At 34.2% G+C, this 15,089-nt stretch overlaps 1 protein-coding gene and 1 pseudogene across 8 annotated transcripts in view; one reads left to right on the top strand and one right to left on the bottom strand.

Moving 5' to 3' along the window:
• The window catches only part of LOC145254801 (uncharacterized), a 456,223-nt gene that overhangs the window by 252,670 nt on the left and 188,464 nt on the right, over positions 1-15,089 (top strand). The window lies entirely within an intron of this gene.
• LOC145254946 (5S ribosomal RNA) lies at positions 9,707-9,825 on the bottom strand (annotated as a pseudogene).

Raw genomic sequence — 15,089 nt, 5'->3', positions numbered from 1 at the left:
AGTATTTAATGCAAAAATGAGCACAAATTTAACCATATTTAGCCATCAATTTGGCATAAAGTACATATTCCAAGTCAACAGGCTATATATATATATATATATATATATATATATATATTTATAGTATAACCTCGGGATATGGTGGCCCTAAGATGTTTTTTTCAGGTTATGATTTGGAATAAGATGTTTATCTGACCCCTGATTACAGTATTTGCCCTGCCTTACGGTGCTATTTATAATGTTATTTGATTATATACATGTGTATTATATATACAGTACTGTATTTTGCTACTAATTTTTAATGCCATATCCTGAGGTTCAACTGCACTAGACATTAGAGATCGTTGATATTAGCATGGCTGAATTGCTCAGAATGGTGTAGAACCAAAGTCAATGGCGACGATTCATAAAGCGTGCCAGGGCAAGTCAGTAATAACCATTCCATCAAAGAGAGAGACATAACCAGCTGGCCCATTTAAAAGTAGTCTCTCTAATCTTTCTCTTAAGGACCAACTGACACCACGAGATAAAATGCAATTTCTTTTCCAACAAGATGGCGCTACATGCCACACATCTCACAGATCACTGACACGACATGTTTACGGAACAGAGAACAATAAGCAAAGGGTTCTAGCCACCATGTTCCCCGAACTTGTCATCATGTGATTTTTATCTTTGGGGGACTTTAAAAGAAAAACTTTATGCAAATAATTCTCACAATCTAAACCAACTAAAGGAGAACATTACCAACACTATCAGGAGAATCACCAGAGAATATCTACTAGCAGTATCTGCAAACGTTGTTAAACATGCCAAGAAATGCATAGATGTCAAGCACTTTGAGTATCTTTTGTAGCCCTACAGGTAATTTAAACAATAAAAGAATGTTCCTCTTCTCTACTATATTTTGGGGCTACTTTTTTGTAGCATAAGGTGAAGATGCATAGTTCAGGGGTCTCTAAAGTTTTTGAACAGGGGCCCATATTGCTGACTTTTTTTTTTTTTTTTTCAGAGCTATGCAGACCAAGATAATTTTTTAAAAATGACCTAAACGTGTTTTATAATGTTTTGCTTATTATGTTACAGAATGGATTGAGAGAGAGAGAGAGAGAGAGGGAGAGAGAGAGAGAGAGGAGTAAACGTGGAGTATAGACACGTTTACCAGAACCGAGGGTCAGCTGACCAGATTACGTATGAGTGACGTGGTCAGGTTGGCTAGATCTGTGAGACTGGATTTGGGCTTTGAAGAAGACGGACGGCTTAATAGCTGTTCCCTCCCCTTCACTGGGAGTGGGGGACGCTGACGTGTTCAAAGCAAGCAAGATTTACTTCCATATTCTATGTCGACATCTGGGAGGTAAATAAAAAACTATAAAACCCATTCATCGTCTTGGAGTGATAAATCTTCGTCTAACAGGTACCAGTCTCCCGCTCAAGAGAAGATGAATTCCAGATGGATCACATCGACGACACATGAAGTAAGGTATGTCGAAGAAAATGCATGTAACACACACAAAAGCATATGAACAATTAGAGATGAACACACACAACCGCATATGAAACTAGACGATCATACACACACGAAATTCTTTTGTTATACACCAAACGTCGATTTGGTGCCCCTCTATGATAACACTAGTGATAACTTCAATGAGAACACTATGTAACAATTAGCTTTGGTTTTTAGTGAAACTGGTTCTCCCATACCTCATTCTTTTAACCATTTCCTGAACAAAAAGACAAACGCCACATTATTTTCTCGCATTTCCATTTTTTAAATTGTTCCTGAATATTTTTACGTTTTCAATAAGAGCTCTGCCGGCCAGATTAAAGACTTTCGTGGGCCATATCTGGCTCGTGGACCATAGTTTGGAGACCTCCTGCCATAGCTTATTCCACTGTTATTTTAATTTGCTTCAGTTTGTGTCGATCCGTTACACCTCTGCATTGTATTGCCTTTTATAAATTACCTTTATATACTTATATATTTACTTATATGCCTGACTTGTTGAAGCTCTTTGTATATTCAATTGCTAGTTTGTAGTGTTTGGTTTGGTTGTTTTACAGTGGATTTTATCATTTTTGGTCCCAGAACTCTGCAGAACATGAATTAGTTTTGCAATGGGAAAGGGAAAAGGGTTACAGTATTAATGTTTGGTACATTTTAAGTTAAGAAACCAGTCAGGATGTGGGTTGGGGCTAGAAAGAGAAAGGAAGAAAATGGCAAGAAGGAAAAGAGGGGAAAATGTGGGTCATCGATTTTGTTTTTTGTTTTGTAGAACATAATTAAGTTTTGCAAAAGGAAGTAAAAAAAAATAAAAATAAAAAGCATCAATGTCGGGTGCATTTCGTCTCAGGAAGCCAATATCTTCAGACAGCCTAATCTGGTAGCACCAGTTATAGAATGAAAGCGAGAAACCAAAGTTTGTAGAAGTTTTAAAGTTCTTGAATAAGAATTAGTGTGTGTGTGTGTGCGCGAGCGCGCGCGGGTCTGCCTACCTGCCCTCTGCTGGGTGGCAGAGTTTTTACTAGATATAGCAGCATGTCTAAAGGAATTTTAGCTTGGAACACCCCAATAACTTTTTCTAGAAAGGATGCTGAGAATCGAGGCACGTTGCAGTTATCACCACGGAAGAACTCCAATTTCGTTAACTAAGTCACTGTTTTCTCCTTTTTTTTTTAGATTTTGTTGATTTGACATAGACATGTTACTTTTGGTGTTTGAAGCGATTTTTATTGATTAAAAAAATATTGAGTTAACATGTTCCTGTGAAAACTTGCTGTGGGAAGTGAAGAGGAAAGTGTATTCCAACGAAGCGGGGAAAGAAAAAAAAATAAGGGTATCCATTCAAGCCAGTCTACTTTTGGCATTTGCTCAAATCGCATCTCTATCTCGCTACATGCTCTGCGACGGAAAAAATGTCAATGTTTGCGATTGCCGTATCATTTCTTATGTGTATTGTTTTCGTGAATCGTTCGTAATTTTTGTGTTGTAAAATGGTGATACAATGTAATTTGAGAAGAAAGGAAAATTTGTTTTTATATTCAACCGATTTTTAAAAATATTTGTAAGTAACTTGTTGTCGAGTCGCAGGTGTGAAGATTTTAAACTGCCGTGTTTAACAACAAAATTATCAAAACAAAAACTGACGGAATCGTAATCACCAAATATTTACATTGTAACCAAGACTGACAGTGATATCGTCGTCATCATCAGCACTATCATCATTCTTCTATATATAATCTATATAATAATAATAGGATAGCGTGTGTGTTGTTTATTTTGTGTGTCACGCTTACATCCGAATGAATGACTGTCGTTTAATTATTATGGACTTCTCTTGTAATAAATAATTTTACCAAGAATTCTTCATAATTTTGGTTTCGGTTTCGATTATAGCTGATGGCACTCCAGTAATCTATTATTTTTTTTATAAATAATTTTATCAAGAATTCTTCATAAGTTTCGATTTCGATTATGGCTGAAGGCACTAATATATATATATATATATATATATATATATATATATATATATATATATATGATGAAAGAAAAATACTCTACGTATGTTTGCCTTTTTATGGTAATTTCTTCATTTTCTGACAATATAAAATCAATGATTTTTTTTTTATTTTACGGAAAATTTAAAAGTTAATTGTTTGTTTGTTTTTTAACATGATAAGTGCAATCGTGATTTTACAGATTTTACTTTTTTTGGTAGTTTACAGCGTTTAAAATGTGCAAAAAAACTGACTGGGTTAAGGTTTAAAAAAATCCCAACTGTTTAGTTTATTTGTCCGGTTCATTTAGCAGATTATTATCTGTCAGAAATGTTAAGAGTGATTCAATTTACAGGTAAAATTCTCGTCGACTTTTCAGGCGCTCTGATTGGCTAATTAATTCAACGTTTCCCGAAGATGCCGAATATAAAGTCGGTTCGTCTGGTTCAAAAGCTGTCCCAGTACCTAATGTTTACAAAACGAAATCTACACCTGTTTGTTTTGTTTTGTAGTGATAAATATCTCTATTAAATGTTTTCTTGCGTTTGATATATATACCACGAGACATGTCTTTCCTTCTTTTCGCAAGGCGTGCCCTACATCCACTACAATCATATTAATTATCAATTTAAATGCCAGTGCGATGCTGGTTATGTGGGACGAACTTCCTTGCATTTGTAGGCTTGTATAAACCAACATGTTCTATCAAGAAGTAAACAGGGAAAAGCTACATCCGTAAGTTTCCTTTCCTCTGCGACTTTAGACTCTGCGAATGGCCAACATTTGGCTGAGAATCCATGTTGTGCTAGTAAGTGTAAATAAAGTGGTTCGGGAAACCACATAGAGAAGATTCCAAAAATCATTTTAAAAAATTCTGGAATCTGTCTATTGCTATCCACAATTATTCTTTGTGATAACGGAAGAAGTCCATAAGTGTTAAATCTCATTTTGGAAACCTGAGCCCCACCCTCCTCCTCGTTTTTTTTTTTTTTTTTATTTTATTATTTTTTTTTTTAATTCCCATGTGGTGCCATTTTAATCGTCTTTTACACATATGTTTAAATCGTTTATTTTAATCGGATCTGGCACTTCAAATTCCCCCTCCCAAATGTTCTTTATTTTCGTCAATATTATTTCGAACTATCATATCGATTTTCTCCCGACAAGATGATAATTAAAAGAGTTCTAGAGTTTTACGCCTGTCGTACTTGAATGTAATTACAAATTTTGTACCTCAAAACATTCATTTAATAAATATTTTATAAAATCAAATGATTTTCTTCTATTTGTAAAAAGGAAAGGTGAGATAAAAAATGGATGTTACGTAAAACTGGTTGAACAAAATAAAATTTAAAAAAAGCAATACTTAATCTCTTTTTTATGTAGACTTGGTTTGTGTGTAAAAGACGAAATTGAAATTGGAAATATTCAATGAATTAATGATAAAAATGAACATGATGTATAATTTGGACTAATGTTTTCATCGTTCATATTTTCACGTTCTGCCGATATGACCTACGATCTTCTTCAGGTGCATCTTGTAAAATTCTAGAATCTCTCAGTCAAACTCTGGAATCTTTATATCCAATTCTGGAATCTTTACGCCGAACTCTGCAAGAACTTGTGTCTAACGGATTTAAGTACTAAGTAATGCTCAGTTCTAAATGGTAGTCTTCTGAAGGTTGAAGGTTCAATCCTCAGCGCGGGCGATATCAAGAATAAAATTATTAATTACTTTATTCATGTGATTTCTTTTCGCTTCTATTGTAACATGTGATCTCTAGGTGTCACTCAAACTTTTCTATTCAAACTTATGAAACGTGTGTGTGTGTGTGTGTGAGTGAGTGAGTGAGTGAGTGAGTGAGAGAGAGAGAGAAAATTATAAAAATTCATTATGAAAAATATTTCCATCAGAATTATTTAGATCTAGCAGATGGGCGTCCGATCTTGCCGGTCGTAAAATAGGCTTAATTATATTTTAATAAATACGAATTTCGTTTTTATTAATACAAAGCCAATTTTCTATTTAATATCATATATAATACTAATTTCAAAAGTTAAAAAAAATGACTTTAGTGCTAGAATCTAAACCAAAACATTTAGCGCTTCAACCGCATTCCTGTTTAAGCTAACCTGACAGATAGATAAGAAATGTTTAAAATTAAACAACTTTTCGCTGTGGTTGAATTTGCGCATGCATAAAACTAATAAAAATATGGTGACCTGTTGAAATGAACATTTTTTTTTTCAACTTGCAAACTTATTTTTGTATGAGTTATTCATCCATCCAAACAAAGATTTTACTCGTTATAACCTATCCTTAGTTTATGATTACTATTTCTTGTTAATTTCAGTGTTATATGGCCAGTAGTTTAAGAGTTTATCGGTTAAATTTTTTTACACAGGCACACAAACAGTTGCATACATTCACTGTCTTATTTATCGTACATAGATAAAATAACTTCCAGTAGCAAAGTTTCTTGTTAATAACTACCCGTCTGTAGAACACAACACCATGAGGCTGCTTCTCAGCTGACTACAACATGGTCTTTTTCAAGTCCAATGTTAACAAATTCTTGTCTTAAATAATCAGATTTTGCCCAGATTCAACCATCTCCAATCCTGTCCGACAAATCCATTATCTCTTATCCTGGAGTGGATTTGTGGCCTTGATAAGTGGCAACTCATTAATGCAAAGATCATCAAGGCGAGTTGTTAGTTAAGTGCTGACGTCTCGGTCAGTGAAGAAGAAATTCTTCTAGACCGAAATCACCCAAAGTGCCCCTTTTTGGGGAAGCTATATTTGTAATGTAATAAACGTTTATACGCTAACATGTAGACCCTGGAGACCCAACACGTTGTAGACTCAGTCGCAAAGGAGACAAATAAAAGAACTTCAACTTGCTGTTTCAGGTTTTAAGAAAATACCTTTATTCCTTATTCTCCCGCCACGCATGACTTCTTGTTACCGCTGTGACGTCACCCACGTCTGTAACGTACTTGTTAGTCGGTGCATACGTTATTTTTATAGTCATTTTCTTTTTCCTTACCAGGCCTCACTTCGCACAGGGCTTGGTCATTTGCATACAACCGCCATACACATGTCTGTGCTCTGTTACATATTTCCTCATATTAAAAACCGATCTTGTGTCTAACTCTGCTCTTGTTATTTTTTTTTTTTTTAATAAAAAAATTGTTAGATCAGAAAAAAGGTGGGTATTTATTTCTCTCCCAATGCGAGAAACGTGACACAAGGGTCGGAAAGTGGGGACTATAAAGTCAGCCTCACCCCCGGAAGGAGGAGCACTCTGGCCTGCAAAAAGTGCCTGGGCAACCCTATAGGCATTCCCCGGTAGAGACGACTCGGGCAATTAGCACTAAACCAAACTCTTCTCAAAGAGAAGGCGAACTGCAGAGGACTAGCATCATATCGTATGAAACGTAATCGTTCTGAAGAATCCGTTTCTTTTTAACAGTGGGTATCTATATATTAGAGAGAGAAGGGAAGGGAGAAAGAGAGGGGGAAGAGAGAGAGAGGGGGGCAGAGGATAAGATGTTAACATTGATAGTGTATGTGTATATATATTTTTATAGAGTTTATGACTTGGCAATATAGTCGGGCTTTATCTTTCTAAAGAGGAGAGGGGGAAAAAAAAACAAAGGCGAAAGAAAAAGAAAAATTCAACTGACCTACAAGAAACCTGAACTCAAGATTTGCACATATCAAATGTCTCAACACCACAAGTCTTAGATTTCAGCTTCTTCTTCTTACCAAAATGGCGTTTTCCGAGACACCCACCACTACCACCACCCACGACCACTTCGCTTCTCGTTTTTTTTTTTTGTTTTTTGTTAGTTTTTATAGTTTTCTATCGAAATGGATAAAAGATAGGAAACTGTTTTGCGTTCATCTCTAACGAAAATCCGTTTTTCTTTTTTGCTTGTTTGTTTTTCTTTTTTGTTTTTTAATACCAGCAGGGAGACTCGACATTGCTCAGTATTGAATGCGAAAGACTACTATGATTATTGTTTTTTTTTTTTTTTTTTTTTTTTTTTTTTCACTATGCTTATAAACCATATTACTTTCTCTTTTTATTTACTGCATCATTCGGAGAATTTTATGCATAGTATTTCAATTTTCATTCAAATAAAATATATATAAGTTCTAATGGAGGGTCGGGATCCATACATCCAGATTCGGGATCACTTTCATTGCCCTTCCTCGAAAATTTCTACATATGACTGAAATTGTATCTAAAATGCAATATATTTGAAGTTTTTAAGAGATGTCCACACAGCCCCCTTTAACCTTACTAGACCTGACCTACTGAACCCAATTTTCCCCTGTGCTTGGCCTCCTGGGAAAAATTGTGAAATCCAGATCTGGAGCTACAAAATTGCGGCTCCATCCCTCATCAACCACACCAGAATTTCCCCTATCACTTGGTTGAGTGACACGCCCCCTACTTTGAACACTCGATTTTGATCTCGGCCCACTTGCATCACCAGAATTATCACTTTTCCATTCATTGATATATTTATCATCTCTAGCGTTACTTGATTCAGAAAGAAACTCCTGATCAAATTCGTTTTCGTCTGAATCAGAATTTGTCACTTTATCCAACACTTGTTGCGCCGTGAAACGCCTTGTTGTTTCTTGTTGAACTCTTTTACCTGTTGAAGTGCTTGGTTCGTCACTAGCTCGTTTCATGGCTACATTAGTCTACAAAACAATTCACAACTCTGCCAAAACAAAGAAAGCCATTTGCAGAACGTTAGGCTTGCGCAAAATCAAGACTAAGCAGCGATTGGTTAGCTATTTTTAGCTCCTTGGCAACACAAAAACACGTGGTCGGAAAACTATCGGTTTAGCAGTAACTCGGTATATAGCATTTTCGGAAATTACCAGTATATCGATAAACTCAATGTTATTAGAGATTCGGGACCACTTCCATTTTTTTCCCCTAAAAATTTTACATATGAATACACTTTTACTTTCTATATAGATTCTCTGACCTTTTTTTTTTCTATAGGGTAGACACACACATACATTGATATTTATAGATATAGATTTCTGTCATTTTGAATCTTCAGACTACTGTTCTCTTCTTGAGTGTCATTTTCAAAACGTTTCGTTCGATGTAACCTCTGACCTTCTTTGCATGTTTCTTGTTGAACCCTGGAATGTTTCTGTCAGACGTGGGAATTTGGACGGAATTTCAAACAGAGCCATTTATTTACTTCACGGGGGTAGTATGCTTGCATTCCGTCAGCCATGAATTCCATCCAGATTCCCAAGTTTGACAGAAAACATTCCAGAGTTCAACCTAAAGAAGGTCGGAGGTTACATCGGACGAAATGTTGTGAAAATCACACTCAAGATGAGAACAGTAGTCCGGTGAATCCAAATAATACGAATAACCAATCCTCATCTTAAAAATTCAGAAACGTAATATAGATTTCTACTTTTTGTATATTACTAGAACAAAACATGACCCGTTGGGTCACTTATTTAGCTCGGATTAGATTGTTTGCATCGGGTAACAGTGATTTTGCAAAACCAATTAAATTAAATAAAACTACAAAGAAAAATCCAAAATTACTCTCTCTCTGTTCAGTAAATCCCCCTCTGTCCTTTTCTCATTTGCTCTCCAGCTATGGGTTGAATAGTATTACTACCGTGATATTTCCTTTTCTATTCTGATGAGGGTGCCCTATTTAGGGGGTTATAGCATTGGAAGAAATAAAATGTTTGTGAATATTAAGAGTTCTTGTAGAGCAAGGGAGAGTCTTTAGTTAAGATATAAAAGAGTTCCGATATCGACAGTTTTAATGATGAGTCGCACGGGTTTTAAATATCAATTTAAATTTTATAATTTTATCAAGAATTCTTCATAAGGTTTGGTTTGGTTTCGGTTATATGAATTATATTTCCTTAATTGAAGGTTAGTTGGTGTTCATTGCTTTTTATATTATTAGAAAGAGATTGAAAGAATGTTTAATTGTTGCTGTGTGTTCGTTAAGTTACGGTCATCTTGTATAACATGCTGCGTCAGCACCAACCCTATTCGGGTTTAACCGGCTTCCCCCGAAGGAGGAAGTTTCATGGGAGTATGAAATTCACAAGCGGTCCCCAGTCGCACGTTAGGGGAGATGACGACGTTAGGTTTTTGCAACTTTTTGCAGGGAGGTATCGACGTCCTCCTACATACAGCACCTGGTCTTCCCAAATTGGTCACCCATTTTAGCAATGACCAGGCTCAACGTTGCTTAACTTCGGTGATCTGATGGGAACCGATGTGTCGATGTGATTATGCCGTATATATGCTGTGTTTACCTTACAAATGAACAAACAAACAAAAATGAATAAATCTGACTCGGCTTTTTTTTTTCTGTTTTAACACATGTTGTTTATTACCGTTACTTTCCAAACAGTTCCTGCTTCTTGTTTTTACTAACTGTTCATTTCGTCTGCGAGGCGATTAACAAAACCCTGCCCTTTCGACACCAGCTTAAAAGTCTCTCACCACCACTGCTTCTTGGCACACGTTTTTCTTCCTGTTCCACTACACGCCAGCCATTTCTCATCTTTTCTTTCTTTCTTTCTTTTTTTTTTACACTGTTTTGATGTGCACTTTGCTTCTACTGACCACGTGGAATGAGTCCTCTGTGGAATATCCACAGGTCCTGCTAGTTTCAATTAATATTTGTATGAATTGTATTTGTTATCCATTGGCATTGCTTTTATTTAATTTTTATTTGTTACTTATATTTATGCTAGTGATGGGACGATTCCAATATTTTCACTGATTCCATACTAAATTTCCGATTTCGACACAATTACCAATTCCGATTACAGATTCTGATTCTTTATAAATCTCTAAATATTTAACTATAGAGTTATTTTTCCCCTCAAATAACATAAAAACATGTGTAAAATGTTTCAGATATTTTTTTCGAACGTAAAAAATACACTTATTTTAGTTTAAAATCAATAAATATTTATTATTTTATCATTATTATCAGCGGTTAAAGATATTGTTGTATAAAAAATGACAAAGGAACTGTTTTTTTGGCATCAGAAAATAGGCACAAATTTTCCAGCCCTGATATCCCCAAAAGATCCAGTTTTTCCGATTCCAATTCCGATCATTGTCCCAATACTAATTCATACCAAGCAGGGCACATTGCTGGAGACGTAAATGACTACCATGAATTTAGGGTCAGGTTTGCTAAATAAATCTGTTAATAAGACTGTTATTTTATAGGTTTCTAATTAGTCAGTGGGTAAGTAAGCTGCTATATTTATGGGCTTTGGCACCCTGATTACAGGATGGTAGAGAAAGTCGGAGGGCTTCTGAAACAGAATTGATAGAGTGGGTCAAATGAAACGAACTTTGAAAAAGGATTCCTGAAAATAGAACTTGGCTGCGAGCAAATGGCACCAAAATATTTTCAAAGACAACATCGTTTTATCCTTCGTCCACCACTCGACCCCATGCCTACATCCGTGACTCGTATTCCCTTTACCATTTTGTAGTTTTGAAATAACATGAAGAAATATGCAAGTGGGTTATAAGCCTCAATTAGTTATTCACAGGTCATGAGGCAATCGTATTTGCAAAGATTTTGTAAAATATTTAATTTTTCTTTTTAAGGAGATAAATACGAAACATAAAACAAATTAATATGGGGGTATTTATGAAGGCTGATAGCAATGCAAAAAAAAAAAAAAAAAAGAAAAAAAATTGGTATGATGAAAGGAAATCTGAACGAAAACAATGATGATTTCTGCAATGAAACCTCCCCTTTCAGTGGGGCAGGTTGCTGAAACAATCTTTCACTTGGTGCTTGTATCACTAAGTGAAAGATTCTTATTGGATATTGAGATAACCTGCCCCACTATTCTAAAAAAGAATACAATTGTGGAACCGTCAAACGGGAGAAAAATAATGACAGCCGTCCATCTGATCCTGTTTTCAGAGAGACAACTGTCCTTTGTACCTTTTCTTTATAAGCCTTATTTGACAACAAAATAGGAGAGTAGAGTCTCTGTAAAAATATAAAAAAAATTTTTTTTTACTTTAAAAAGGAATCACCACTTATCAAGGCCCATAGGCCACTCAAGGATAAGGGTTAAAGAGTGTACAGTGGTAAAAAGGACAATATCATAGTAATCGTTAGATTTCTTAAGGGGAACGGCTCATCAAGAACTTGTTCACATTAAACTTGAAGACGGCCATATTGTAGTCAGCTGGAAAGCAGGTAAACAGAAGAGAGTTCCAGAGGTATGCAGTTCTAACAAAGAAGCTTTGTTCATTAAATTAAAAAAATAAACATTGGCTCGGATCAAAGTGTAGTATCTGTTCTGCAGATACTGCACTTAAGATAATTTGTACCAGTCAATGGAGGGGAGACAATTATTATTTTTGGTAACCAGAGTGCCCCCTTTTTGCCTACTTTTAGGGGAGCTAGTTTTTACCCCACATTAAAAACGGCCTTGTGCCTAATTTTCTTTGGTGGGGAAACAAATAAATACCTTAAAAATAAACATTTCGAGTTTCTTATGATGAGTAGCCACCTTTATGTACATGCGTAATTCGCCTGCTTAATAATTTAGTAATAATTTCTCTCGTTTGACAACCTCACTTTTGTATTCGTTTTTGAGAAAGGGTCCCCCCGCCCCCGAAATTATCAAAATTTTACACCATCCTGGATATTTTTATTCACATTTAGCAATAAGTTTCCATTTTTACTGATTTGATGTGTGAAAGTTCTTTTAAAAAATAGATTTTTTGAAGATTTGTAACTCAAATACCTTATTCAATTGTTTTTTTTTGTTTTTTTTGTCCAGAACTTTTTTTCCAGTTTTTCTGCATTGCTATCATTCTTCATGAATACTGACATATTTGGTTACCAACAATGCTTCAAGCAAACTACATTTTGTTTTTATAACTATAACATATATCATCAACCACAGTAGTTGTTGAATATATAGGAGGGGCATTCCAAAAGTAAAGCCTCCTATTTTTTTCCACCCGAATGGATCTGAGGAGATCACAAATTGCATTGTTATAATGGCTGAACTTACACATTCATGTCAAATCTCGAGTCTGTAGACTGAAAATTGATAGAGTAGTTTGGTAGGGAATTGTACACACAGAGAGACACACACACACAATTTTCATAACTTTCTACCTAAATCTACTCATTGAGCACTATTGAAATAAATATTGAAAATCGGTACATAAAATATATCTCTTTATACCATTTTATGTGGATATATGAAAGAATAATATTTATAATATGTATACATATACATAAACACACACACACACATATATATATATATATATATACATATATATATATATATATATATATATATGTATAACTTTACCATATTCCTTCTACTTCACATTTTGTTATCAAGTAAAATATTTGACTTACTTGCAGTTTCATCAAATACTTTTGTATGCAAAATCCGATCCCGCATTTTGCTAATTCCTACCCTCTGATGAGAAGGAAAGTATTTCTTCAAAACTCCGCGGATTAAGGACTATCCACTTAAGTGTTTCCTTTTCAAATAAAATGTGTTTTTAACTCTTTTTCAAAATGTTTTTTAACATGTTTTATCAACTATTTGCTCTTATATATATATATATATATATATATATATATATATATATATATATAATAAAATATATTTTTAGCGCCTTTTAACGTCATTTTGTCTGGGTTATATTGACGTTTGCTTTTCTATTTTATATTTAATTCTATCACCATTTAATCTTTTTTCTCTTCTTTTTCACTGATTTTTCTTAATTATACTTTGTCTCGGCAGCCGTGTTTAACGTATATCTTTTTTTTTTATTTATTAATATTATTGGAATTTTTCCCCTTTTCCTTGTACATATTTGTGAATGATTCCACAGATTTTGGCCTTTAGGATTATTTTGGACCATCTTCCAATTACACGATTTCCTTGGATTTTACTTGTGCGAATGGAAATTTAATTAACTTTTTCGGATTTACATTTTTGGATTTTACCGTCATTGGATACTTTACCTTTCACCAGACTATCCATTCATGTGAAATCACCTTTTTCTTCACCATATTCCCTCCGCTTCACTTTTTGTTATCAAGTAAGATCTTTGACTTACTTGCAGTTTCATCAAATACTTTTGTATGCAAAATCCGATCCTGCATTTTGCTAATACCCTCTGATGAGAAGGAAAATATTTCTTTGAAACTCTGTGGATTAAGGACTATCCACTTATTAAGTGTTTCCTTTTCAGATTAAATATGTTTTTAACTCTTTTTCAAAGTGTTTTATAACATGTTTTATTAACTGTTTGATCCTAGAAAAGAAATGAAAAAAAACTGTAAGTTGAAATTTACAATTAAATCTATTGCTCGACTGAATACTCCAAAAAAACAATTTTTTTTTTTTTTTTTTTTTTTGAGTATTCAGTTGAACAATAAATTCAATTGTAAATTTCAACTTAAAGTTTTAATTTCTTTTCTCTTATAATAAACTCTACACTATTGTGTGTGTATTGAGCTTTTTTTATTTGGTTGGGATAAAATATATATAAAAATAGTGTTTTTTTTTGTTTTTTTTAAATATAATTATCCACTGACACATGTTTCGTCGTCTACGACTCATCAAAGTGACTGAACCTAGCGAGATTTGAAATCGGGACCCTATGGTAAGAAACCTAAACTCCTACCATTGAACTATCTCACACAATTGTTTGAATATATCGTGATTTATGCAGATGTTATTCATTTGTTTTTGTTTTTGCGATGCGTTTTTAATGAATTCAATTATTTATACGAAAGTGCATTTTTACCTAAATGCGAGTTGGGAATAATTTTCCCTTTTACCAATTTGGTACCCGCAAGACGTACTGTAGACGACGAAACACGTGTCAGTGGATAATTATATTAAAAAAAAAAAAATGTATATGCCGCTTCCCATTTGGGTGTACCAAATTGGTAAAAGGGAAAATTATTCCCAACTCACATTTAGGTAAAAATGCACTTTCGTATAAATAATTGAATTCATTAAAAACGTGTCACAATATATATATTTATAATTCATATAAGAATACTGGTATTCATATTAGATTGAAGTTTACCTTTGCTTATATCAGGTAAACACTGCACCTCATTAAATTTCATTATTATATATATATATATATATATATTAAAAAATGATTGAAGCTCCTTTTCAGGAGTATAAAATTGAGCACTGTATGGGAATTAACAAAGAACTAAAAATCAGTCAGCTAGTGCTTATTGTAAGAAATTTCTTTCTCATACATCTCAATTTCCTCCCTGCAGAAGCAAATGAATTCTACAAACAAAAGCCATACCTTTAAACTCAAAATTTATTCACAAAAAACAGCAATGAAAGTTATTTGGTTCTGGTAAGTCCTTTTGCAAAACGGTGGCCCAATTTGCTTCCATACGCATAGAGCCTTTAGTTCGAATTCCTATTGTTGGAATGTTAGTTCGTTGTTCCTTTGGAAGAATCCATGAATGTTTCATGGTAAACTCGGCGGGAATGATGGCGCCTATGA

The sequence above is a fragment of the Euprymna scolopes genome, chromosome 30 (assembly GCF_053919585.1).
Source record: "Euprymna scolopes isolate OS-2025 chromosome 30, ASM5391958v1, whole genome shotgun sequence".
Classification (NCBI taxonomy): Eukaryota; Metazoa; Mollusca; class Cephalopoda; order Sepiida; family Sepiolidae; genus Euprymna; species Euprymna scolopes.
This window is presented reverse-complemented; position numbering and strand designations above follow the sequence as displayed.